This window comes from Cavia porcellus, unplaced genomic scaffold (genome assembly GCF_034190915.1).
Source record: "Cavia porcellus strain 051 isolate PalLab524CR breed Dunkin Hartley unplaced genomic scaffold, mCavPor4.1 scaffold_33, whole genome shotgun sequence".
NCBI classification, from domain to species: Eukaryota; Metazoa; Chordata; class Mammalia; order Rodentia; family Caviidae; genus Cavia; species Cavia porcellus.
In genome coordinates, this window is record NW_026947516.1 from 23,013,746 (window position 1) to 23,039,851 (window position 26,106).

The window sequence follows — 26,106 nt, forward strand, 5'->3', positions numbered from 1 at the left end:
TGAACCACGGTACGTGATGCTAGAATGATTTCTTTAATAGAAAAATTTTAGAGCAATAATCTTTCCAGATATCATAGCATATAGAAATCATTTTGAGTAAAAAAAAAAACTGTACCTGAATGGTAGTTATGTATTATCTCAGTAACTTTTCAAGTGACTTAACTTTTTTAGGATTTGATTCCTGATATGACTATTAATGTCTTTCACATATGGTTGCTGCCAGGAGAAAATTGATAGGTTCTTATAAAGAGAGCTGTATACTCTATTACCTTCTTGCCAGTGTATTTTTTGTTTTCACATTTTTGCTAGTTTCTTATTTCTTCTGCTTCACAATTTTATATACAACAGAAAACAAAAAGCCTGAGTTTTAGAACAACTTGTATAAAATCATATTGTGAGTTAATTTGAATGTTTTCCTTGTTTCTATGACAGTTGGATATTCTAAAAAAATATCAGTTATAGTGACTCCTTTTGAAAGATGGCTTTGTATGTTTGATATGAATATTAGAAGCCTAGATTCTTTCTGCAAAATACAACCTATAAGAAATGCTCAAAGCAGGTAGTTTTATTGATAAGTGACATAGAAGCGACACTAGGAGAAAGAATCGATATGGATTCTAGAGTTGTTCACACCATAGAGAATGAGAATTCTATTCTATATGACCTTTTGAGGAGCCCTATAACATTTGCCTCAGAGTTGTACAGCCAAACACCAAGGAGGGAATATTTATCCACTGTCTCTAAATCCATTTTTGTATTCATAAAAAGTTGTTCTTTGGGGTGTAGTGTCTCACCATACCAGGTTTGTGAGAGCATCAAAGTTCTCAGGGAAGAAAATAAAGATAGGGCAGCTTACGTGAAGCAGACATCCATGATGGTAGCTTGAGATAAAAAGGACTTGAGAGTATTTGAAGTGAGACCTAAGACCCATTCAGTCAAACACGCTATTATATGTCTTTTTCTCATCCTTTTATTTCAGAAATAAAATAAACATATCCACTGGCTAGAATGTTATTTTTAAAGAAAAAAAACAATGAAAATAATGATACATAATTTGAAAGCAAGCTTATAAGAGATTAACAATAGTTAATATATTACATAGTTTTCTTCAAAGTAGTTTCTCAGATTACAAGATATAGGCATGAAAAAGTGATTAAACAGTATAACCACAAATCATTCTTTTCAATGAACAAATACAAATTAGCAGTATAATTATCTTAGCTGTCATGTGTGTTTGTGTGTGTATGTGTGTGTTCATTATTTTCCCATCCTTTTTCTCTCCTTTCTCCTGTAACAGTTGTTCTTTGCTTTTGAGCAGTTACTTTCACTTTCAAAATATCTGTTGTGTATTTTAGATCTTATTTACTCTTAGTTTCTTACACTAGGGATATAATACAATGTTTATAGCTGCAAATCTGACTTATTTCACTTATGAGTATTGTCTTCAGTTAATGAGTATGGTCTTGAGTTGTATCCATTTACCTATAAAAGTCTTGAGATTATCTTTCTTTATAGCTGAGTAGTACTCCATTGCATAAAAATACCATATATTTTTATCCATTCCTCAGTTGATGGGGATTTGGATTATTTTCAGGATTTCACTATTACAAATTGTGCTGCTATAGACATAGGTGCACATATATCATTGTAGCCTGATTTTTTCACTTCTTTCTATGTTTTAGATAGATGTCCATATACTACAAGGCTTCTATGATAAAATCAGCATGGTACTAGCAAAAAAATAGACCTGAAGATCAGTGAAACAGATTAGAAGACACAGACACAAATGAAAACACACTCAGCCACCTTATCTTTTAAAAAAGAGCCAAATATATTTACTAGACAAAAGCCTCGTTAGTAAATGCGGCTGGAAAAACTGGCTTCCACATGCTGAATAATAACATTAGACCATTTTCTATCACCATGCACTAAACTAAAATCAAAATGGATCAAGTATCTAAATATTAAAATAGAAACACTAAATCTACTGTAATACAAAGTAGACAGAAATCTTCAAGACATAGGGGTAGACAGAGAGTTCATGAACAAAACCTGAACTGCATGGGAAATACTTTAAAGAATCAACAACTGGACTTCCGGGAGAACATGGTGGATAGATGGCAGCAGCTTCGGAGGCTCTCTGAGAAACTGCACTTAAAATCCAGGAATGGTGCCGGGCGAGAAATCCTAAGCAAGGGGAGATATACTTTGCCGACCCAGGAACGAACTAAACTAAGAGAAACCAACTGGAAACGCAATCCTGGTGATATAACAGGAACAGATAAGGTCTCAGCACGGAAACTGGACCCCACGCCACTGGAAGCTGCGATTTGAATTTCCTGCAGCCACTGCTATGTCACATTCGGCACGGCAAGGAGAGAGGCGCGAAAGCTCTGAGAATGGGAAGCGGTGAATGGAGTTGAGAGTGGGACTGGCTAGGAGCCCTGCATCAACCTGTGGTTAGGGAGCGGATCGGGGACCCTTCCACAGGAGGCTTCAGCAAAGGACATACTGGGACGGGGCAGACTAGCTGGAACAGGTTGTTGCAGTGACTTCAGTCACATATTTCCCTCTCAAGTGGGCTTGGTGGGGAGTGTATGGCCTGCGTGACACAGCTGACTAAGACCCAGTAGGCTAGCCTAAATCAGGTCTCAGCGCCTGGAGGTGGACCCTAAAGTAAGATATAAGTAGAATAGATAGAGAAATGCTAAGCACTGCCCAAGAAAAAACAGATGGTGAAATGGAAGAACAGGAAAAAAGGGAGAATTGTTTGATGGAGAAAATAGAGAAAATATAGAATACGTGAAGCAGGTTCAAAGAGATTACCAGGAAACTAAAAACTCTATCAAAAACGGGCATAACAGCTTGAAAGAAACTAAGGATAGATTATCTGAACTGGAGGGCAGATTTGTAATATGGGAGCATGAAATGAAAAACTTCTTAAAAATAAAAAAGCAAACAGCAACAATACAAAGGCTAGAAGATGCTAAGAGGATCTATAACTTAAGAATTAAGTACATAAAAGAAGAAGTAGGGACACAAACAAATGGACTACAAAAGCTATTCACAGAAATAATCCAAGAGAATTTCCCTAATTTAGCAAATGGTAAAGATACTCAGATGTACGAGGCATCCAGGACCCCAGCCACCTACAACTCAAACAGAGCTACACCCAGGCATATAATAATCAAAATTCCAGAAACCCAATATAAGAACAGAATATTAAAAGCCATTAGAGACAAGAAACAGATCACAAGGGAACACCTATCAGAATTACAGCAGACTTCTCGGCACAAACCATCAAATCACAAAGAGCATGGGGGGAAATAATTCAAGCTTTGAAAGATAATAACCTCCAGCCAAGATTGATATATCCTGCACAACTGTCCCTAGAAATTGATGGAAAAACAAGGTGCTTCCAGGATAAAGAGGAACTAGGGGAATTTGCAACCACCAATTCAATTTTACAGAGAATACAGGATATTCTAAAAAGGAAAATACCAAGATTCCAGAAATAGTGGCAGGGAGGCCACAATGACTGGAGCAGAAAGCAAAATGAAAAAGAGACAACAAACGACAGAAAAAGAGCTCAACAGAAATGAGGCAGAGAAGGTTGGATGGTAGGAACAGCTATTTTGGAGAAAACAAGACATCATAATAGCTAGTGCTGATTTAGTATCATCTTGTTTTAAAGTCCCATCAAACTTGTATTCTTCTGTCTCCATTGGTCTTAAAAGGTTTTATCTTATTGGATTTTATTATATATGATAACATAAGTAAAAACTTTTATAGACAAGGAGATTATACAGAAACCATTTTTCATTTTCTGTTAATTGGTTCTAAATACCCTGTAATACTTTCATTCTCTTGAATGGTTTTATAGTGTCTTGATATGTTTGGTGCTACAGTATACAAAGTTATACTCAAAGATTTCAAGGAAAGAGAAACTATGGTAACTATTTTTATGTCAAGATATCTTGTGGTGAAACACTATTTGCTTAAATGGTTATGTTTTAACCTGTGCTGTTCTGTTGTTATGCCCTCTTTTATCTCAATCCCCCTTTTTTAAAAATTATTCACTTTTTTCTTTTTATCTTTTTAATTAAGGGAAAAATAAAAAATAGCAGTATATATTATAGTAACAAGTTTTTGTTATCTTGTATTTAAATAATCTAAGTTGTTAAGCATGATTAAACAATAAGAATAGGAAAGACAAGAAATATCCTCTAATATACTACAAGAAAATCCTTCCCCATGAAGTAGAGTTATGAGAACATTTCTTTTATGTTCTCAGTAAGAGTCAAAGGAATAATGCCAGTATTAATAAAAAAGAATATCGGGGCTGGGGATTTAGCTCAGCGGCATAAGTGCCTGCCTTGCAAGCAGGCAGTCGCAAAAAAAAAGAATATCATACTGAATAAAAGATAAGGCCACTATAAACTGAGAGCAAAATGAACTAAAAAATACTTCTGTAAGATTTAACAACACAGAAAAATAAATTAAGCAATAATGTAAGGAAATTGTGTATTGTGAAAAACTTGACACAGTGGAACACAAAACAAACTTTAATAATATACTTGAATATTTAGTAAATAATCAAAAAATAGAAGATAAAAATGGTAGATGATAGATCATGGCTAACCCACCATCAACTAATAGTTACTTTTGAGGAAAAAAGCAGAAAGAAACAAAAGATGTATTATAATAATTTAGAAACATAAATTTGTTCTATTATTTCAAGAAAAAATAATAAAAATAAAACATATTTTCAAAACAAAATAATAGATTAAAAATAATATATTACATATTATTATAGTCATAGTACTTGTTCAGTGCAGGATATAGACATGAAATATTGTCCACACAATATTAGCACAAACCTTTCTTTTTGATGAACTAAAGAAACTAGCTGTACAACTATTTAACTATCTTGTGTATATTTTTTTCCTTTTCCATCGTTTATTTTTCCTTTCCTCCACTGTAGTTTCTCTATTATTTTGAACTGTTTCTTCCTATTTCACAATATCTGTTGTACATATTGGGTCTTAATTACTCATTCAGCTTTTCATACTAGTGAGACAGTGCAACGTTTACACATTGGGTTTGATTAATTTCATTTAAGAGTATGGTCTCTAGTTCCATCCATTTACCTATAAAAGTCTCCAGTTTATCTTTCTTTATGGCTGATTAGTACTCCATTGCACAAAAGTACCACATCTTTTTTATCCATTCCTCGGTTGATGGGCATTTGCATTGTTTCCAAGATCTAGCTATTACAAATTTTGCAGCTATAAACATGGGTGCACGTATATCTCTGTGGTATGATGTTTTTAATTCTTCTAGGAAGATGCCCAGAAGGAAAATACCTGGTTTGAATGGTACCTCTAATCCTAGTGTTCTGAAAAATCTCCACACTGATTCTCACAGTGGTTGTGCCAGTCTATATTTCCACCAACAATGGAGAAGGGTTCCTTTTTCTCTCAACAGCCCCTGCAGCATTTGTTATTGGTTGATGTCTTGATAATCGCCATTCTTACTGGGATGAAATGGAATCTCAGTGTTGTTTTAATTTTCATTTCTCAAACCACCAATGATGTTGAACATTTTTCTTGTATTCATTGGCCATTTGTATTTCTTCATCTGAGAAGTGTGTATTAATCAGAGCTGTCCATTTTGGATTGGGAGTTTGAGTTTGTGGGGCCTGATTGCTTTCAATTCTTTATATGTTCTAGAGATACATTCTTTGTCAGAGGGACAAGTGACTAATTTTTCCCACTCTGTGGGTTGTCTTTTCACTCTGTCGGTGATTTGTTTTGTTGTGCAAAAGCTTTCTATTAAGGTGAGATCCCATTTGTTGATTCTTTGTAGTATTTCCCATGTAGTCTGGGTTTGTTCATGAAGTCTCTACCTATACTACTGTCTGCAAAATTTCTACCTACTTTGTATTCCAGTAGATTTAGTGTTTCTGTTTTAATCTTTGGATCTTTGATCCATTTTGGCTTCAGTGCATGGCAATAGACATTGGTGTAATTTTAGTGTTCGGCATGTGGAAAGCCAGTTTTTATAGCCACATTTATTAAAGAAGCTTTCTTCCAGTGAACATATTTGTCTCTTTTGTCAAAGATAAGTTGGCTGAGTGTGTTTGGAGTTTCATCTGCATCTTCTATTCTGAAGAACAGAAATTAGGAATACGTAGCAAAGTTGGAATATGTTTTAGAAAGATAATAATTTCAATATATATTCTTGTAATATTTTATAATTCTAATGGCAAAAATCAATCTGGCATTCATTTAGCCAGTGGGAATAGTGAAAAAGTGATACCGACTTATAGAGAAACAAAAATTAAATTGTAATAAGATCCTTACTTTGTTACTCTGCCAGTGGATCAAAATCTAAAAATCTTTTAGAGAAATGCAAGGGCCAATAATATTTATGTCTAATTATCATTCATGTGTCAAAGCAACAAAAAAGAAGTTTTTATGTCATCAGGGTCCCTAAAGTACCTTTTTGAAAAGAATGTTTCATATGACTACCAAAAAATCTTAAAAAATCTTAAATTATAGAATATTATAAAGTGTTGAATAATGAAGTATTAGAGGTGAACATCAAAACAAAGGAGATAGTAAGAAACAAAAAACTGTACATGAATGGTAGCTACTATTTTAACAGTGGAGATTGTTGGTAATAAAATAATAATTCTATCATAGATTTTTACATATTTAAAAAGGGACAGGCTCTGAATTTCTGTATTAAATCATGAAGGCTACCAGTACCACCCAGTAGCAGTTATCCTCAGATAATAAGGACTTTCTGTAAAACAATAATGAAATACAAAGTTTTATTCATGATTTCATAAACAAAAAGACATGTCCATATGCATACATATTACATGTCCAAATGTTATTGAGAATCTTTAATGAAAATAAAATGAACTAATTTATTGCTAGGCATGTATATTCACAAAACTGTTTGGAAATCAAGTTTTAGTTGATTTCAAGGCTCTAAGGCATTAATTCTAACACAGACATAATATTTACCGTATGACTCAGGTACTATTTTAAGTTCTGCGTACAGACACATTTGACTATCATGAAAACTGTAAAATGGCTGGATGTGATTTTGCTTACCTTTAATGACAGCTACTTGAGAGGCTGAGGCAGCAGAATGGCAAGTTTTAAGCCATCTTGGGCAACTTAGAAAAACCTTGTCTTAAAATTTTAAAAAGGGGGGCTGGGGAATAACTCTTGCATAGGATGCACAAGTCCTAAATTTGATCCTCAGCACCACACATACACATGCACGCGTGCACACGTGGAAAAAAAACCAAACCTCATGAATTAATATTGTTACTGTTATCTTCATTTTACAGATGAGTAAACTGAAGCAGAGTGGTAGGTAAACTTCTGTGAAGTGTGTTAATGAGAAAGGATTTAAAATCATATTTGAACTCGGGCAGTCTCTAACTCTAGACTACATATTGCTGTAGTCTTTTGGGAATCCAATCTAAAAATAAACTGCAGAACACAGCAATATTTCTGTAGAGAAAGTTTTGATAAAAGCATTATACATAGTAACAAAATAGAAAATAATAAGGTAAAGAACCAATTGGTAAACTGTTTTACATTCATAGTATATAATGTTCACTATTCCCAGTTACTATCTGAGAATATTGAGTACATATTTTAATATAACTGAAATATTCTTATACCAATGTGAAAAGATTCCAATAATAATGTTGAGTGAAGCATTACAAATACAGAATCAATCATAACTTTTGAAAATTTAAAAAGAGAAGAATATTATGCAATATTAACATTTATTGTATTTGCTTGGCAAGATAAGAGCTGGTTTTTAATAGTTTATAATGTCTTTCCACTTTTCTTTCACTTATTTTACAATCCCTTTTAATGAAAAATTAGAAAATGTACATTCTGTTATATTTATAACCATGATTTTAAGTAGAAATTTGTATTTCACACAGTAAAATAGTAAAAAGTGACTTAATGCTTATGGTAGACTTTTGTGTTCACTTTTCTCATCTTTAAAGATACAGAGTTATTTGTGGTTAAGATTGGCTAATAAAGTACGTGAATACCAAAATTTCTTGTGAGAAGAGAAGTTGGTTGCAGTGTTGGGCAGGATGTCTATTAATATGAAATGTGAGAATGAATAGAGAGAGACTGAAAAGCTTGAGTTTCTTTGGAAATTGTCATTAAATGCAATGGAATAGACAACAGAGTGAAGCCATGAAGGACAAAATGCAATAGAGACAATCACTATAGTGTGTATCTCAGTGATTATTGACTAAAGGTAAATATTACATTGTATCTCTGTTGATTTGGTATTTCCTTCAGTGATGCCACATTCCAAATTACATATTCCTTGGCTTATTGAAGACCATCTATTTTGTTCTACCCAGACCTTTGTTTTACATAGTAAATCAATTGCAGAGACTCTGGCGTTCTTTTCAGAACTGTACTAACTCTCTGCTTTTACTGCAGCTTTTGCATCTGGAGAGATAAGCACTCCGCAGAGAAGCCGTTTCAGACCTTGGGCTTCAGCTAACTTAATCTGCTTGTTACAGCCTTGCTCCTCTCATTTGTGAGCCTGGAGCACTTGTCAGCTTTGATAAATTCGTGGAAATCCCAGGCCAGATATAATCATTGAAGTCACACTGTTTAAATCAGACTGTTCTGAGCCAAATTACACCTTTGACATTAACCAACATTGTTGTCTTCTATGTGATACTTGTCTTTTGTTATTTTACCTTATCATTTTGGTAAAGATAATGGAAAAAATAAATATACTAATTACTTAGTAATTTTGGTGTTAAGGTAATCTTTTAGTTGTATAGTGCTCCAAGTTTTGAGAATGTACTCTTTTCTCTCTCCTCTCCAACCTATTTTCTTCATTTGTTTAGTCTTGATAACTTAGGTTTATTTTGGAATGTTAAGTATGTGTTTTATCTCAAAAACATTCTGTAATTTTTCTTTCTTTAAATTTATGCTTTCTGTATTCCTAAACTCCATCTGGACTTATATTATTATGCCTGCTCTCCTATTCAGACTAGAAATACACTGCACAGAGCCAACAGTTAGATATGAGAAGATCCTGGAGGAGAAATTAAAGAACCCATTTTAGTCTTTACTCTGACATTTATACTGTTTCATTTATAGAAACAAAGCTTTCTGCATCCAACTGCCCAAAACTGTGAGGTTGTATTTAAGTATTAGGGTACCAGCATGCCCCATAATGAAGTAAAGATGATTCTATTAATATTTATTCTTTAAATTTTTCTTAAAAGCATTAGCATTCTGATTTAAAAATTCATAAAAGATAATTTTAAATTTTTCTTCAGAAGTCCCAGATGCTGTGAAAAGGCAGCTTTTGCTATTCGTGCCATGGGCTCTTCCATTAAATGTGTGATCTTGGTAAAAATTCAAATTGAATTTTATTATTTTTGCCATGATCACCATTTTTCTTATAGCCATAGCATTTTAACATACACATTATAGTCATCATCATTAAAACATTGTCTTAGTTACATTTTTATTGCTGGAACACAATACCCAACATCTGCAACTTAAAGGAGAAAAGCGTTATTTTGGCTCACAGTTTGTAGAGGTCTCAGTGTTTACTAGGCTGGATCAAAGGCAGGGAAATATGGCAGAGAGGCATAGAATAGGAGGCTTGCTTATAGGATGGCAATCAGGAAGCAGAGGGAGATCAAAACAAGGAGAGAGACTTACCCTCTAAGGCCACTCTGCCAGTGACCTACTTCCTTTGACCAGGATTCACCTCCCAACGTTACCTTTGGCTATAAACTTATCAGTAGACTAATAATATGCTAAAGAGTATCATACCACCATGATCCCAAAAACCTCTTCACAGCCACATCTATGAGTGCATCAGGCTTTGGCATTTAGATATAAACCATAACAAATGTGAATTCTAATATTGCATTTTGTAGATGAACAGTATTAATATTCTTCTTTATTTTTCAGCTAATGGAACTGTCCTCTCTGCCCTCTTCACTACCTTTCTGGTCAACCTAAAAAAATGCTAACAGATTTACTGAGATAGTCATTGGTTTCCTGAGTGTTGTATTAAATTTTCTTCATGTTTTCACACTTGAGTGGCTAATTGCATTGCAAGTAACTTCCCCACAACTAGTGTCTATAAAGGACAAAAGAAAGGAGAAATCAAGTACAATATTAGAGATAGAAAATGTTCCCTTTCCTGGGACAGAAAGTGAACTTGTGTATACTAAAGGGTATATGATCTACACGAATGATGAAGATAATATGATTTTAGTATTTCTTATTATGATTTAGAAAGACAGTATGTAAGGCAGTATGTTTATATGAATGTACTTGGTAACAATACATTTGCTGGGTACATTGTACATGGCAAAACATTTTCCTACTCAGACTAACTCTGACAGTATTGTCCTTGTCTTCAAAGATTGCTTTAATTGGAGAGTAAAGTGGTATTGAGTAATGTAGTAAAAAGGGCGACTAGTCTGAGAATTAAAGTATTTGGTATTGTGACACAATTCTGATGGATAACTAGGTGTAAGCAAGCTAAAATAGTCTCTTTGATTAAGTTTGGGATGAGAGTCTGTGATTTTTATACAGTCCCTAAATCTTTGTGGCACTCATAGTATCATGCCCAAGAAATATGGCTGTATAAAATCACAAACTAACTGGAAGACTGTATTTCTTTGATATAACTGTTACTGTTTGATCAAATATACCATTGATTTTATATTAATTTATTGGAGGCATCAGAAGAGGGAAGGAAGGATAAGAATAAATGAGAACATGTCCACATATGACAGGGTTCTCTCTGGTTCCATCCTGTATTCCTTAAAAATCTGTGGAAGTCTTATTTATCCTAATGGTTCTTTAGAAGAAAGCAGCCTGTGTAGCTCTGGTTAATTCTTATAGCATCAAGATGAAGTAGCTGCAAGATCATTACCTGTTGTATCCATTGTGTTGAGCTAGTTATTTTTCCTTAAAAGTGGATATGTATCTACATCCCTTTGATGAATTTGTATTCTTTTTTCAATGTTAGCAGTATATATTGATGAGCATGGGGATTTGGTACATGTATGTATATGTATATTTACTTCTGCTTCCTTTCCTCCTCATTTCCCTTCTCCCTCTTTTTTTCTCTCTATCCCCTCCATCTCTAGATCTGCTTATGATTTGCAAAAGATCAATCTCCTTGTTTTCTATTACCCATTCTGTTATTGCCTTCATTAAATTATTTATACTTTGAGTTTCTCATATAAGAGAAACTGATATTAAAGCACATATGTCTAATTTATTTTACTTACTACAATCTCAAGTTTCATACACTTTCTTACAGTTGACTCAGATTTGTCCATGTTTATTGCAGAGTAGTATTTTTTTTGTCTCTTTTGAGATGGGTCTAGCTATACAGTTCAGGCTGGCCTTGAGCTCACTTTGTAGCCCAGGCTGGTCTCAAACTCGCAAGGATCCTCCCACCTCAGCCTCTGGAGTGCTGGGATTACAGGCATGAGCCACCACGCCCGGCTATTGCAGAGTAGTATTCCACATTACGTAATAATACCACATTTTCTTAATTCATCTGTTGATAGTCATGGACTATCAACAAGACATAGATAGATATTGTCTATATCTCAAGACCTAGATAGATATTGTGAGTTCTACTTCTATAAATATGAATATGTATGTTTCACTGTCATATTGTATCTTTAATCCTTTGGAAAAGATATCTACAAGGGAAATAGCGAAGTAAATTATAATTTCTAGTTTTAGTTATTAGAGGATTCTCCATACTGATTTGCATAGTGATAATACTTGTTTACTTTCCCAACAACAGTGTAGAAGCATTTGTTGTTCCCTGTCACCTCACCAACATTTGTTGTTTTTAAGTTCTTTTTTTCTTTTGAGTTCTTGATGATAACCATTTTTTTTATCACAGTGGTCTTTTTTTTAAGTTTTTGTTCATGAATGTCTGTAGTGCGTCATGATTACATTCCTTGTTGGGGTTGATACATGTACATAACATATTCCTTTCTTATATTTATCCATTTCATTTCTCCTCTCTTAGTGATGGTTTAACTTACATTTATCTAATGGTGAGAGATTTTTCATGTACTTGTTGGTCATTTGTACTTCTTAAAAGTGTGTATTTCAGTTATCCATTTTTTGTAGGGTCTTGTTTTGGAGGTGTCTAATTTGCTTTAGTTTTTTTATTTACTCCAGGTAATTTATTTTCTCTCAAAGGAATAGCTGGAAAAATTCTTTTCATTTTGTAATCTCATCATGTTAGGTGTTTCTTTTGCTATGCAATAATTTTTTTAATTTTATACAGTTCCAATTTCTTTTTGATATTATTGTATAACTGGAATTCTATTCAGAAAGCCCTTACCTATTCCTTTTCCTAGATAGAAACAGGAGGTATCTTTTCATTTTCTGATGTCATCTTCCAACTCCTTTTGCAGAGTACTGTAGTTTGCGTTTTTGAGATGTTTCACTTCCTTAGTTAAGTTAGTTTCTAAGTATTTAATTTGTCTTGATACTACTTTGGATGGCATTATTGTCCTAATTTATTTTTCAGTGAGTTTATTATTAGTGTACACCATATGAATACTATTGAATTTTTGTCTTTATTCTGTATTGTTATATTACTGAATTTGATTATTCTAGGAGATTTTTGGTAGTGCTTTGGGTCTTATAAGGAAAGGATCAGGTCATTTTCAAATAATGATACTTTGGCTTTTTCCTTTCTTATAATAACCCATTCATTTCTTTCTCTTGCCTGATTGCTCAGACTAATGTTTTAAGGACTATTTTGAAAAAGAATGGTATATGTGAACATCCTTGTCTTGTTCCTGACTTAACTGTGAAACATTTCAATTTTTATTAATTGAACATAATGTTGACATAAATGACTTTTATCAAATTAAGATAACAACCTTTGATACCTAGTTTCTTTCATATTTTTATCTTTGTCAAAGACCTTTTCTACATTCTTGAAATGGTTATATGCTTTTGGTCCTTGCTTCTCTTTATGTGATATATTGCATTTATTGATTTATATATGTTGATTTATCCAGGCATTCCTGAGATTGAAACCTGCTTTGTCATGGTGTGTGACCTTTTCAATGATTTGTTGCATTCTCTTTGGCAGTTTTTTGTTGAGGATTTTTACTTCTATGTCTATCTAAGAGACTGACCTGTGGTTTTCTTTTTAGTTGTATCCTTGTTTTGTTTTAGAATCAAGGTAATGCTAGCTTCCAGGAATGAATTTGACAGTACTCCTTTAGTTTCATTAGAGAGTCTGAGAAGTACTGATTTTAAGTTCCCTGAAGATCTTGTAGATTTTATTGGTAAATCCATTGAGTCTTGTGCTTTTCTTATTTGCTAAGTTTAATTTATTACAGCCTAGGTTTCATTTTATGTTAATTGATCTGTTCTGGGTTTCAATGTCTTCTTGTTTAAATTTCAGTAATATGTCTAGGACTCTTTACAATTCTTCTAGATTTTCGAGCTTGTTGTATGGGTTTTCAAAGTAGTTATTAGTAATCTTCTGCAATTCAGCAATCTGTTGTGGTTTACCTTTTTCATTTTTAATTGCATTGAGATGAATCTTTTCTTTCCTCCTTTTGGTAAGTTTCCCTAAGGATTTATTTTGCTTATTTCAAAGAACCAGCTCTTTGATTCACCAGTTCAGTACTGGTGTGTGTTTGTTTGTTTCTCTTGTTTTGTTTTAGTTTATTTGAGACAAGGTCTCACTATGAAGTTCTGGGCTCATTTTGCAGCCCAGGGTGGTGTCAAACTTGCAACAATCCTCCTGCCTCAGCCTCCTAAGTACTGGGATTACAGGAGTGTGCCACCACACCCAGTGCTGTCTATAGTCTCAATTTTATTAATTTTTTTCTCTGATCTTCATAATTTCCTTCCTTGTACTAGCTTTGGATTTGGATTTTTCTTGATGTGCTAGGACACTGAGGTGCATCATTAAGTTATCTGGCCTTGTGCTATTTTTCTGATGTAAGCATTCACAGCTGTAAACTTCCCTCCTCCTAGACTACGTTCCCTGGACATGATGGAATTTTTTAAAAGTACAAGTCACTGTAAATGTATAAATTTCTTTAAGGTAATTAGTTTGAAAACAGAAACTATATCACAGTTTAAGGAAATTTAGACATAAATAATTATTAATCTATGATAATAGAGTACCAGCAAGGATGTTCTAGGCCTGAAGAATAATACTGAAGAAAGGACACCTTGCAGATAAAACACTCTCCCCAAGGTTCAGAAAATAGAGGTGCAGCTTCATTGTTTTGCCTAATCCAGATCTGGTCCAGTTACTAGGCAACTGGCAGACAACCTTCTAAATGTAGGCAAGTGGTGCTTCTGGGAGTGTTCATGGGAAGAGTTGGTGTGATGCTGTGTGCATCAGACTTAGGGAACATATTAATAAAACCTAAGAATGATTGTCACTGTGCCCATACTTACGCTCCAAAATCACTGAAGGATTTCATGGTCTGGATATTGCTGGAATTTCATGGTCTGGACAGAGCACTATCTGAAGTTCTTCATATATGTGGGCCACTGATAGACTATAAGTAGAAACAAGAAATTAAAATGCAGCTGATGGAAACCTGGAAGAAAAGCTTCTTTCCCCCTACAGTGTGCCTCCAGTGTCTTCTGTTGACAGAAGCATAGCATTGTGTTCACTGTAAAAAAAAAAAAAAAAAAAAAGGCTTAGTCCAGTACATTATCGTAGAACAGGCACTAAAGTGTGATTAATTCACAGCTCCATATTCACATAACTGATATACAAGAGTCCTTACCTCCATAAAACCATACCATCCAATTTCTTGACTATAAGTGAAGATATTGCTCCTGGTTCCCTGTTTTCTTGTCCTTATTTGCCTAATAAAATATTTAGATAGTATCTGAGTTTTCCAGATCATCCAGTTATAATGAACTGCTTCACTCATCTATTTGAATGTAAAATTCAAAGCACAATGAAATTATATCTTTAATAACATACATCTTAGTGAAGCCATGTCAATACTGTTACTATTTTTAGGCCTGGAAATCAGCATACCCTCTAATGGGTGTGCTCTCATGTGCTTGCGGATGTACCACAAGGCAGATTATCTCAATTTCTTGCTCATCAAACAGCAGGCAAATGGAATAGATATTTTCTTATATATATTCAGATTCCTGACTTACTCTGTTTTTCTATTAGAAATGAGAGTAGTGGTGGCCGGGGCTTTTCTTCCAAATTTTAATTCAGATCACATTTTTTAGAAAAAATGTTTGAATGTAAATTTAAAATGTCATGCCATTCCTTGCTCTTCATAGAAATTTCACATTTAAGAATGATGTTCTCTCACTATTTTGGTACTTAGCTCATCATTCTTAGATGATAATTACTTTGAAATAAAAATTTTAGGTCCATAGTAGACCTAAGATAATACTATATCTCAAAATTTGCACTCTAAGCATTAAAGTATATGATATTTATGTATCAGACAGTGGCCAACCACAGTGGTTAAGCAAGAAGGAAATGAAACAAAACTGCCTGATTTAACTTGATTTTGTCACCTAAAAGTTGTGTGATTGAAAGAAAAATTTTAACACGTATTTCTCTGTTTCTACATCTATACTATAGTTAATAGCAATATTGAGTCCTGACTCATGGAAACAGAGAATAAATGTGTGTTACCTTAAGCATCTAAGACTGTAGTAATTTGCCACATAGCTATGTAAGCAAAGAATATATCATCATTAATATATATGACTTTTGACTCAGATGACCAAAACAAAAATAAAAAATTTTAAATAATGCCAAAAAGAAACTAGGAGCCAACAGAAAATATTTCAGAAAACAACCTTTTAAGAATTTAAATATAGGGGCTGAGGATTTAGCTCTGCGGCATAAGCGCCTGCCTTGTGAGCAGGCAGTTGTGAGTTCGATCCCTTGTACCAATTAAAAAAAAAAGGAATTTAAATATAAGACGCTTGTCTTAGTTACTTTCCTCTTGTTCCTGAGACAAAATACCTGATGCCCAAAATTAAGAAAGGCAAGGTTAATTTACCTCACAGTTTGTGCGAAGGTTTTAGTCTCTAATCTGCTGGCTCCAAGGCAGGGTGGCACATGGCCGAGGGCAGGGGTTCATGGCTGTGGAAGACAGCAGAAGCAACAAGAGAGGAGAAAAAGGGAAGAACAAACCTTTCTCTCCCTTATATCGTGTGCAGGCTACCTGCCCCTAGGTGGGTGCAGCACCCAGCACAAGACAATAAGCCAATCACAAACTTTTCATTCAGCCACTTCTGAGAAGCCCATCCCTCATCACCACATGAGACTTTGGGAGAGAACATCCAGGCACAAACTGTAACAATGCTTATTGCCACTAAAATTGTTTGATTCACATAATTGTGAAGAGTTCTTCAGGTAGAGGTAGTATATCATTGTTAAAGTAGCCCTTGACTAGGCATCAGGACTTTAGATTTGTAATCTTAACTTTGCCATTGACTTTTTAAAACAGGTACAGGCTGTTTAACCTTTCCAGAATCCCCGGCTGTCTTTCAGGTAAAGTGAAAAAAAATTATCTCAGGTCACATGTCTTGAATTCTATGAATAGGAGAATTTAAGTTATTGAAAGCTTTAGTAATAAGACTAACACTGCCAATAAACTTTAGAGTCTTTAGATTTTGATTTGGCAAAGGTAAGAATTTAAAGGCGATGGTGTTTGTACATAAGCTTTGACAATTTAACTCATAACTGACTCTGAGGGACTGTTGCTTCTGTTATCAGAAATGCAAGGTTAACATGCTTAACGTGAGTGATGTTAAAGGCAGAACCAAATAAAATAATAAAATTTGATTCAGACTATGAAATACCTAATAATAGTAGTTGGCATTTGATTCATGCAGCAGATACTCAACAATTTTCAAATATATATGTAGCTTAATGACAGCACATCATGGTGGTAGAGTCATTGTTTAATTTTGCAAATTATTTTGTTGTATTTTTCCCCACCATCAACATGAGAGGCATACAGGGATTATAGGAGTTTTTCAAGACCTTGTTGAAAGTTCATATGACCTTTGTCTTTAAAGTTGTTTTCTGAAGCTATTTGAAACCCTTAAACTTTATTATATGTAAGTAGAATTTTAGTATTATATTGAAATTGAAATGTTATTCTATTGTATCCGTTTTTAGATTAAAAGTTTGTTTCTCCTTCACTCATCTTTACTCTTATGAACAAGAAATTCTACCAAACTTAGGGAATGTATGTACAGAATCATACTTGCAATACCAATTTAAATTGTTTTTAAACTTTACTTTTTTAGTTAACGATAATCATTCACTCCATGTGTTATCTTAAGGAAAAAGATTTCTAGTACAAAAAAGATCTGAGATACTAAGCATACTATATTTATAAAAGAGGCTCATATCCCCCAAGAGTTCTCATTATTTAGTATTAAATTTAATGTATAATATTTTACAAAAATCATACATCCTCATTCTCCAAATACAGAGTTATTGGGTTTATACAGGATTTTACTGATATCCAAATCAAATAATAAAAAGTCTGTGATCTCTAAACTATTTTAACTGAAATGTTATTTATTTATGTCAATAACTATTTCACAAGTATCCACCATTTATCCAAATAATATTTATTTATTATTGTCCATGTTGTTAATATTAAGTCTAAATTGTTTAACATTTAAATTGTAGTTTTCACATCACTATTCCTACCTTAAAATGTATATCCATTAGTTTTTTTCCTTGATTTGTCTAGTTTTGTGTTTTACCCCTTTTCCATTGTATACATGTATATGATCAAAGATTAGAAATTTCTTTTTGGAAAATCTCATGAATGGGCCAGGGATTTAGCTCAGCAGCATAAGCACCTGCCTCACAAGGTCATGAGTTTGATCACCAGTACCAAAACAATCTTAGAATTTGAAGCTCTTTCCTATGACAAATGAATTTTTATTTTTATATCTATTTTCATTCATTTGACCCAATATACTCTGAAGAATAACTAACCAGTTTTTCACTTATTTAGAAAAAAATATTTTAAGTAGTTGAATGATGCCTGACTATGCTTTGTAATGTAAGGGTTTTTTTGTCTCTTAATGTTTCATGTTTGTACTTAGAACACTTTGTACATTTCCTTTTTAAAAATAAAATAGTTAATACTACCTGTATTACACTAAAAGTATCTGACAAATTCACAGACAAGCAAAAAATGCTGTTTAGAGATTAAAGAATTTTATCTCACTATTTGTTAATAATGTATAATTTTAAAATCACTACAGTGACTAACACACTGTTTTTACATGTTTTGATACCATTCTTTTCTATATGCTCTGCTTTTATCTTTTTGTTAGACTCTTTATAATCAGATAAACACAGGAAGTTTTGTTTATAAACATAGGTATAGTCCATATGTATAAAAATATATATATATATATGTATATGTTTATAAACTTTCCAGAAATATAATCTTTTAATTATATTAATTTAAATTTGAAATTAATATAAACTACCTAAAAAACACTGACACAATATCATTAAATATACCTCATGTCATACTTCTATGTTTAAGAAGTATCTTAAGTCATAACTATCCTAAACTGTTAATCATTATTGAATCATTCATCTTTTGTCACAGTGTTGAGTAGCTCATAACAGAATCCAGGGAGTCAGTTATGATATTCACTATAATTTTGTTGACTGTTTAGCTTCACTTGTGGCATATTATTGACTAACTTAGTTTTAGACTGAAATTTTTTCTGCTTTTAATTTGGTTTGCATTTTTTAGAGATAAAGATACATAGAATTTCAAGTCCTCTGACACACATATTATAGAAAAATAGGGATAAAAACATCTTTATAAAAAGTGGTCATTTAGCTATGAAAATTGTCCTTTTGCTATTAAAATCAACTTTCTCCAGAGAGCTGTGTTACAGAGCCTCAGTTCTAATATTCTTTATTTTTAAAATTAAAAATTTATTGGCAATTTTTGAAATACAGAGCGTTGTAATCTATGAATAGGCACCACCTTAAAAAAATCTTTAGCAAAAAAGATTACTGTTTATTTAAATCCATCCTAAATTGCAAGAATACTTTCAGGTCTGCTTTATATTTCATTAAACTATGTAGTTTAAATGTGTTATATATATATAATTTATGAAGCAGATATTGATTTTAAATTATACAAAATCAAACATGTAAAAAACTAAATTATGATCTATGAATGAAAATAGAGTTTGCAATATAATGATTAAGAATGCAAATCCATCTAATAATCATTTTTAAATAATAATAACTGTCTTAGTTACTTTTCTCATGGCTGAGATAGAATACCTGATGCCCAAAGTTAAGGGAGGAAAGGTTTATCTAGCTCTCCATTTGTAGAGGTTGTAGCCCATAGTCAGCTGGCTCCAAGGCAAGGTGATTTGGCGGAGGGACATCACAGAAAACAAATTCATGGCCAGCAGAAGACAGCAAAACCAAGCAAGCAAAGGACCTTAACAGCAGCTTTCTGCCCCCTTTTTTTTTTCTTTTCCTGACTACTTACAGAGGGTAGCACTCACACCTTTAATCCTAGTGCTTTGGAGCCTAGCATTGCATCTGAATCAATTGTTACACATTCTAGATCCAGCCACCTCTGAAAAAGCCCCACCTAGGCCCATGTGAGGCTTTCGGGGGACATCTAGATACAAGCTATAATAATAGCAATGTATTTTCTTGCTATAACTTTCTTTCTCTATAACACAGTCTTAATGATAGATAATATTTAAAGTAGCATCATAATATCTCATATGAGAATGAACAAATTCATTTTATAAGGATTTGCTGAGTAACTTCTCTGGAAATTTGACATTGTGATTTTCTGCAGTGGTTTGATATATGATGCAATTAAGTGTACAAATTAGTGTATGGATCAGGGCCATTTTATACTTACTGCAATTGACTTAGTCCAAGTATCAAATGCTACAGTATAAAAATTCCCTAAAACAGATTTCAAGGTTCTAGTAGTGTTTCTCATCTTATATTTTTAAGACTTTTTTGTAGTACTGAAATTAAGCCTAGGGACTTTTCACTGAGCTACATCCTTAACCACTTTTAAAATTTTGAGACAGGGTCTTACTAATTCACTAAGTTTCTCAGAAAGGGCTTGAACTTCTGATCCTTCTGCCTCAACCTCTTGGAGTTCTAGGATTACAGATATGTGACACCACATCCAGCTTTCAAGATTTTTAACTTTTACTTATTTTGTATTTCTAGCATCATTTAGGAGATAGGAGGCATTGGAAAAACAAAATTACTCAACAAGTGAATCTTAACAGATGTTTTGCAACTTAATGTGGCTTTAATTGTCATGTTCTTTTTCCTAAAATATCTACAGTCTAATATTTCTGCCTTTCTTCCTACCATACCGTTTCTAAATACCACTAGGGCCAGAATACAAGAGTTACTGTTGTTTATTACCATGTTATATAAAGTACTGAGTGTTGTAATATACATATATTGTAACATTTATATACATCTATTACTTCCATATTTATTTATACGGTGGTTTCTTTGAGTATGCTTCACTTTGTAGAAACCATAAAAGGTTCATATGTAATAATCTTGAGATTAGCATGCAATCTACGTATTCTGTATAGAAACCTTCAGAACTGTGTTTTCTTCCTTCTTAGGATAAAAAAAATAAGAATGAGAATAGAATCACTAGAGAAATAGTAAAAGATTTAAATCTTCCATGATTTTTTTTCCTGTCAAACAATTTGAACTGTAGCTATGTGATCAGTAGCCTGTTTTTGTATAACTGTTGTCATTCTCTTCCTTTTTCCATGTGGCTAGTAATAAACATTTTCAAGAGAAATAAACACACACATGCATGTGCACAGGCACACATGTACACGTACACACAGACATTCACACATGATCCCAGAATGGGCTACATATTTCTGAATGGAAAAAATGCACATGTCCATTCACTTTGTTCAAAAACAATTAAGAATTCCACGACAAGAGCAGCACAGTATAAACCCAAGTACAAGTCCCTTTGTGATTGCACAGATCTAATTCCCAGTATGCTGATTCTATATAGAGTTTTGTAGTTCTGGGGGAATGGCCTTTTTCTTGGCACTTTGCTTAAAAGCTCTTCTCAGTAGATGCTTTCATTGAACCTGAAAATACCAAGATCTTGACATTAAGTAACTGGGCATGCAGCTAGACTAGCCAGTATGTGTACTATCCTATGAAGTACATGGATTAATTCACTTCACATGTAAAGACTGATCCCATTGAGGGTAGAGAAATCAACAGGGAGAAAATAAACGTTTATTTTGTATCCTCTTTGGCTAGAAGCCATATTGGACTCTGTGGGAAATACATTACCATGTTTTACTTCTTACAAGCCATATAAGGTAATTTTTATTACCTCATTTCATTTTTTACTTGAGAGAAATAGCCTCAAGGGTATAAAAAATTTGTTTTTAGTCACAAATAAGTCATTATCAGTGTGATGATTACCACATCTGTCTTTTCTATCAAGCTACGTTCTGTGGGTATTGGTATCATGTAGCTAATATCTATCTTAGGAGATAACAGCCTCCTAAGTACAACCTTGAGAAGCAGATGCAAAAAGCACGAGTGCCATTACAGAGGGAAAATTAGTCTGCAATTTTCTGCAGTGTGAGGAAGCTGAACTCAGTACAGACCGAGGCCATGCGCCAAGGACAGAATGCAAAGAGTAATAAGAGTCTTTATTACTTTGACTAGACAAAAGGATCTGTCTCCTTTACAGTGTACTAATGCAGTTGTCACAAAACAAGTGTTAAATACTGGAGATAGATAGAAAATCGTAACTTTGTTCCTAAAAAATAATAAATCATACTACCATAAAGGGGAAAAAATCTCAAGTGATGTAAACCAGGCTTCGATATGTACAGTAACAGTCTCAAGCATGTAAGGGCTAACATACTTTAGAGCAAGATAGTTCACACGTTATCATTCATATTCTAATTTCTTTATGAAAGTGCCACATCTAGTCTTAAACATACATTTTGGATAAAATGTATATTTTAAATTTATTATTCTGTATCATGAATGGATTCATACTTGCTAACTTAGTTATATAGTGGTACGAAGGATCATTCAACTAATATAGTGAGTGAATTTTGTGTTCTATGGTCTCTCTACCTGGTGTGAATAGTGTGTTAGGGTTAAGAGAGGAACAACAAATGTCAGAGATGAGAAACATGTGGTCCCTGTCTCAGAGGAGGTGAAGATAAGATAGTTACATATTTTCAAACCATTCATATAATGCTGAGAAAACAGATCAAGTTTGTGCCAAACTGCTTGGAATAGGTGGGAAACTTTACATACACATAACTTGAACAGCAAAATGTAGACAGATAAGTAGAGTTCACCAAGCAAGCTGGGAGGATTATTTTTTCTTGTCATTTGAGTGAATTTTTTGCTCATTTATTTATTTATTCTTGAACAATAATATTGAATAGCTGTGGTAGCAATACTGAAGTGAATAAAACACATTCAGTCAGTACTCTCTGGGTTTTCATAGTCTAAAAGGAAAGAAATTATATAGTAAAGATTAATAAACTATCACTCACAGACCAGTTCTGGCTTACAGACTGTTTTGTATATCCTTTTATAGTCTTTTGTAAATTAGTGTGTGCTTGTAATACAGAGTAGTGATGTTCATTTTGGGGAATTGATACATACATGTAACATATCTTAGGTCATTTTCAATCAATTTACTCCCTACTCCCTTTTCTCATTTCTCCCACTGATCCCCTTTACCATCATCAAGAGTCTACATTTTAGTTCCTATCATCTCCTTACTGTTTCTTTTCTTTTTTCTTTCTGTTTTAGATTTCTCATAGAAGAGAAAAAATGTGGTATAAAGTAAAATAAAACTCTCCAAGCCTGACTTCTTTCATATAGCATGATGGCCTCCATTTCAATTCATTTTCCTGCAAATGACATGATTTCATTTTTCTTTGTGGATGAACATGCCCGTGTGTGTGTGTATGTGTGTGTGTGTGTGTGTGTGTGTGTGTGTGTGTCCCCAACATCTAGGCTGTTTTCACAGCTTACCTATTGTGAATTGCAACACTAGTAACAAAGGTATGCATCTGTTGGTATAATACACTGTCTTAATTTTTTCAATAGTACAATAATGAATGGTAAAGTTAGCTCAAATGGTATTTCTATTTTTAGGTTTTTGAGGAATCTACATTCTTATTGCTATAGCAATTGTACTAGCTTACATGCCCACTAAAAATGTAGGTAAGTTCCTACCCACCCATCCTTGCCAGCACTCATTGTTTTGTATTCCTGATGATTGCCATTCTGGCTATGGAGAAATGGACTCTCAGTGTAGTTTTGATTTGCATTTACTTAATAACTGAAGATATTGAACTTTTTTTTCCATGTACTTATCGGCCATTCTACTACTACTTCTAAGAAGTGTCTGTTTGATTCATTTGCACATTTTTGACTGGGTTATTCATTTTTCACGGGAGAGTAACTTTTGGGTCTTTAAATGGTCTACATATTAATAGATATTAATTAGAAGGGTATCTAGCAAACAATTTTTCCCACTTTAAATATTCTCTTTATTCTCAATTCCATTGCTATTCAAAAGATTTTTTTAATTTGATGTGATCCCACTTGTGAATTCTGTATCCTGTGCTTTTAGCATCCTTTTCTGAAAGTTTTTGCCTATTCCCTGTATCTTTGTGGTGTTTATTCTATGTTATCATACAGCAGTTTCAATGTTTATGAGTATATATCTATGTCTTTAACCCATTAGAGTTTGATATTAGTTAGGTTTAAACATAGGAATCTAGTTTCAATCTTTTGCATGTAAATACCCAGTTTTCCCAGTGGTAATTGTTTAAAAAGTTGTCATCTCTCCAGTGTAAGTTTGTGGCCACTTTGTCAAAAATCTACTAGCTCTAGGACATGGATTTGACTCTGATCTTACATTCTGTTCCATTATTCTATACCAGTTTTTGTGTTAATGCTGTGGTAGTTTTATTAGGATGGTTTTGAAGTATAAGTCATATATTGTAATGCTTCTTTTCACTCAGAATAGCTGTGGCTATCCTGAGTCTTTTCTGATTCCATGGGCTTTTAGGGCTTTTTTTCTAGTGCTGAAATAATGTGGTTGGTACTTTAATAGTAATTGCATATCTTCTGTAGATTGCTTTTGGTAATATGGCCATTTTGACAATAGTAATTCTGAGAATCTGTGACTAATGTAGTTCTGTTTCTTAATTTCCTTCTTGTTTTGAGACAAGGTTATGCTATATAGGGCAGGCTGGCTCTGAACTCACTATGTAGCGTAGAGTGGCCTTCAACTTGCAGTAGTCCTCCTGCCTCAGCCTCTGCCGGCCTCAGTCTGCTGGGATTAGAGGCTTACATCAACATGCCTGGTTCAAATGTCTCCCTTTTTTGTGGTACTGAGGATTACACCCAGGAACTGTACATTGAGATTATCCCCAACCTGTTTTTAATTTTTTTCTTTGAGATACATTTCCCTAAGTCACTAAGTTGCCAGGTTGGGGTTTAACTTATGAACCTCCTGCCTCTATCTCTCAAACTTCTGGGACTACAGGTTTGTTCCCACCATTCCTAGCTTCTAATTTCTTCAATTTCTTTCTTCAGTGTTCTATAATTTCCACTGTAGAGGTCTATAACCTCTTTGGTTAGGTCAAGTCCTAAGTATTTAATTTTTTGAAGTAATTTGGCATGGGATTTCTTTCCTGATCTCTTCCTCATTGGAATCATTATTGGTGCACAGGAATACTATTAATTTTTGTGTATTGATTTTTTATCCTACCATTTTGCTAATTTTGTAAGATTCAAAATTTTAAGATGTATTTTGGGTCTTCTGTGGAAAAACATATGATCTATAATGGGATGATTGGAGTTTTTCCTTTCCAATCCGATTTATTTTTTTCTCTTATTGTTCTGGTCACAGTTTCAAGCACACTACTGAACAGAGGGGGTAAGAATGGACACTCTTGTCTTATTCCTGATTTTAGAGGAAATGTTTTCACTTTTTTCCACTTAGTATGATGTTGTCTGTGGGTTTGTCATATATGGATTTTATCAGTTTGACATAAGTTCTTTTTATACCTATTTTCATCAGGGTTTTTATCACAAAAGAATGTTAGATTTTATTGAAGACATTTTATGTATCTACTAAAATGATGGTGTGATTATATCCTTGATTTTCTTTATATAACACATTAAATTTATTGACTTACTTATATTGAAACATCCTTAAGTCACCAGGATGAAATTGACATGGTCATGGTGAATGGTCTTTTTAATATGTTGTTGAATTCTGTTTACAAAGATCTGAAAGAAGATTTTTGTATTTGTTTCATTAAAGATATTGTCAATATTTTTTTCTCAGAACTTATTTGGTTTTGGTATCAGGGTAATACTAAGTTCATAGAAAAAATTTAAAAGCATCTCTTTACTATTATGTGGAAAAGTTTATAGAGCATTGACACTAATTCTTCTCTAAAGTTCTGATAAAATTCATTGATTTCTCAGCTTTTCTGGGTTGATAGACTTTGTACTACTGCATTAATTTGATTGATTGTCATTGGTCGGTTTATGTTATTTATATCATCTTAATTCATTTTTAGGTCATAAATATGTATAAGAATTTATTTCAGCGTGTTTAATTTATTGCTACATAAAGCTTCAAAATAATATCTATTAATCCTCTGGATCTCATTGTTATCTGGAGTATCTTTCTCATTCGTAGTTTTATTAATCTTTTTATGGTTTTGATTTTGTTTTCTTTCTTTTCTTCTTTCATTATTTCTGAGTTCTTTTCTTTTTTCCTTCTCTTGTCCTCTGTATCCTAGCCTATCCATCATCACTAATATTTCCTTGTCTTATGTTATTGAAAAATGTGTGAAATTGCAAAAATAATTTTTAAATTATAGGATTGATACACAGTTGATTCTATAGATGCTGATACAATTGCTTCTCTTCTTGCAGTGCATTTGTCTG

General features: G+C 33.3%; 1 protein-coding gene and 1 long non-coding RNA gene across 10 annotated transcripts in view; one reads left to right on the forward strand and one right to left on the reverse strand.

The window, feature by feature from the left end:
• The window catches only part of Cnksr2 (connector enhancer of kinase suppressor of Ras 2), a 284,365-nt gene that overhangs the window by 107,566 nt on the left and 150,693 nt on the right, over positions 1–26,106 (forward strand). The window lies entirely within an intron of this gene.
• LOC106026909 (uncharacterized) overlaps positions 948–26,106 on the reverse strand; it is a 121,350-nt gene continuing 96,191 nt past the window's right edge. For 2 of the 5 annotated variants that reach the window (XR_010045404.1, XR_010045401.1), the window contains 3 exons: positions 16,112–16,194; positions 14,855–14,936; positions 12,211–14,737 (listed from right to left, as the gene is read on the reverse strand). This is a non-coding gene — a long non-coding RNA (uncharacterized LOC106026909). Of the gene's footprint in view, positions 6,169–12,210; positions 14,738–14,854; positions 14,937–16,111; positions 16,195–26,106 lie in introns of those variants that run through there. The other 3 variants (XR_001200503.2, XR_010045403.1, XR_010045402.1) reach the window with 3 other exon arrangements.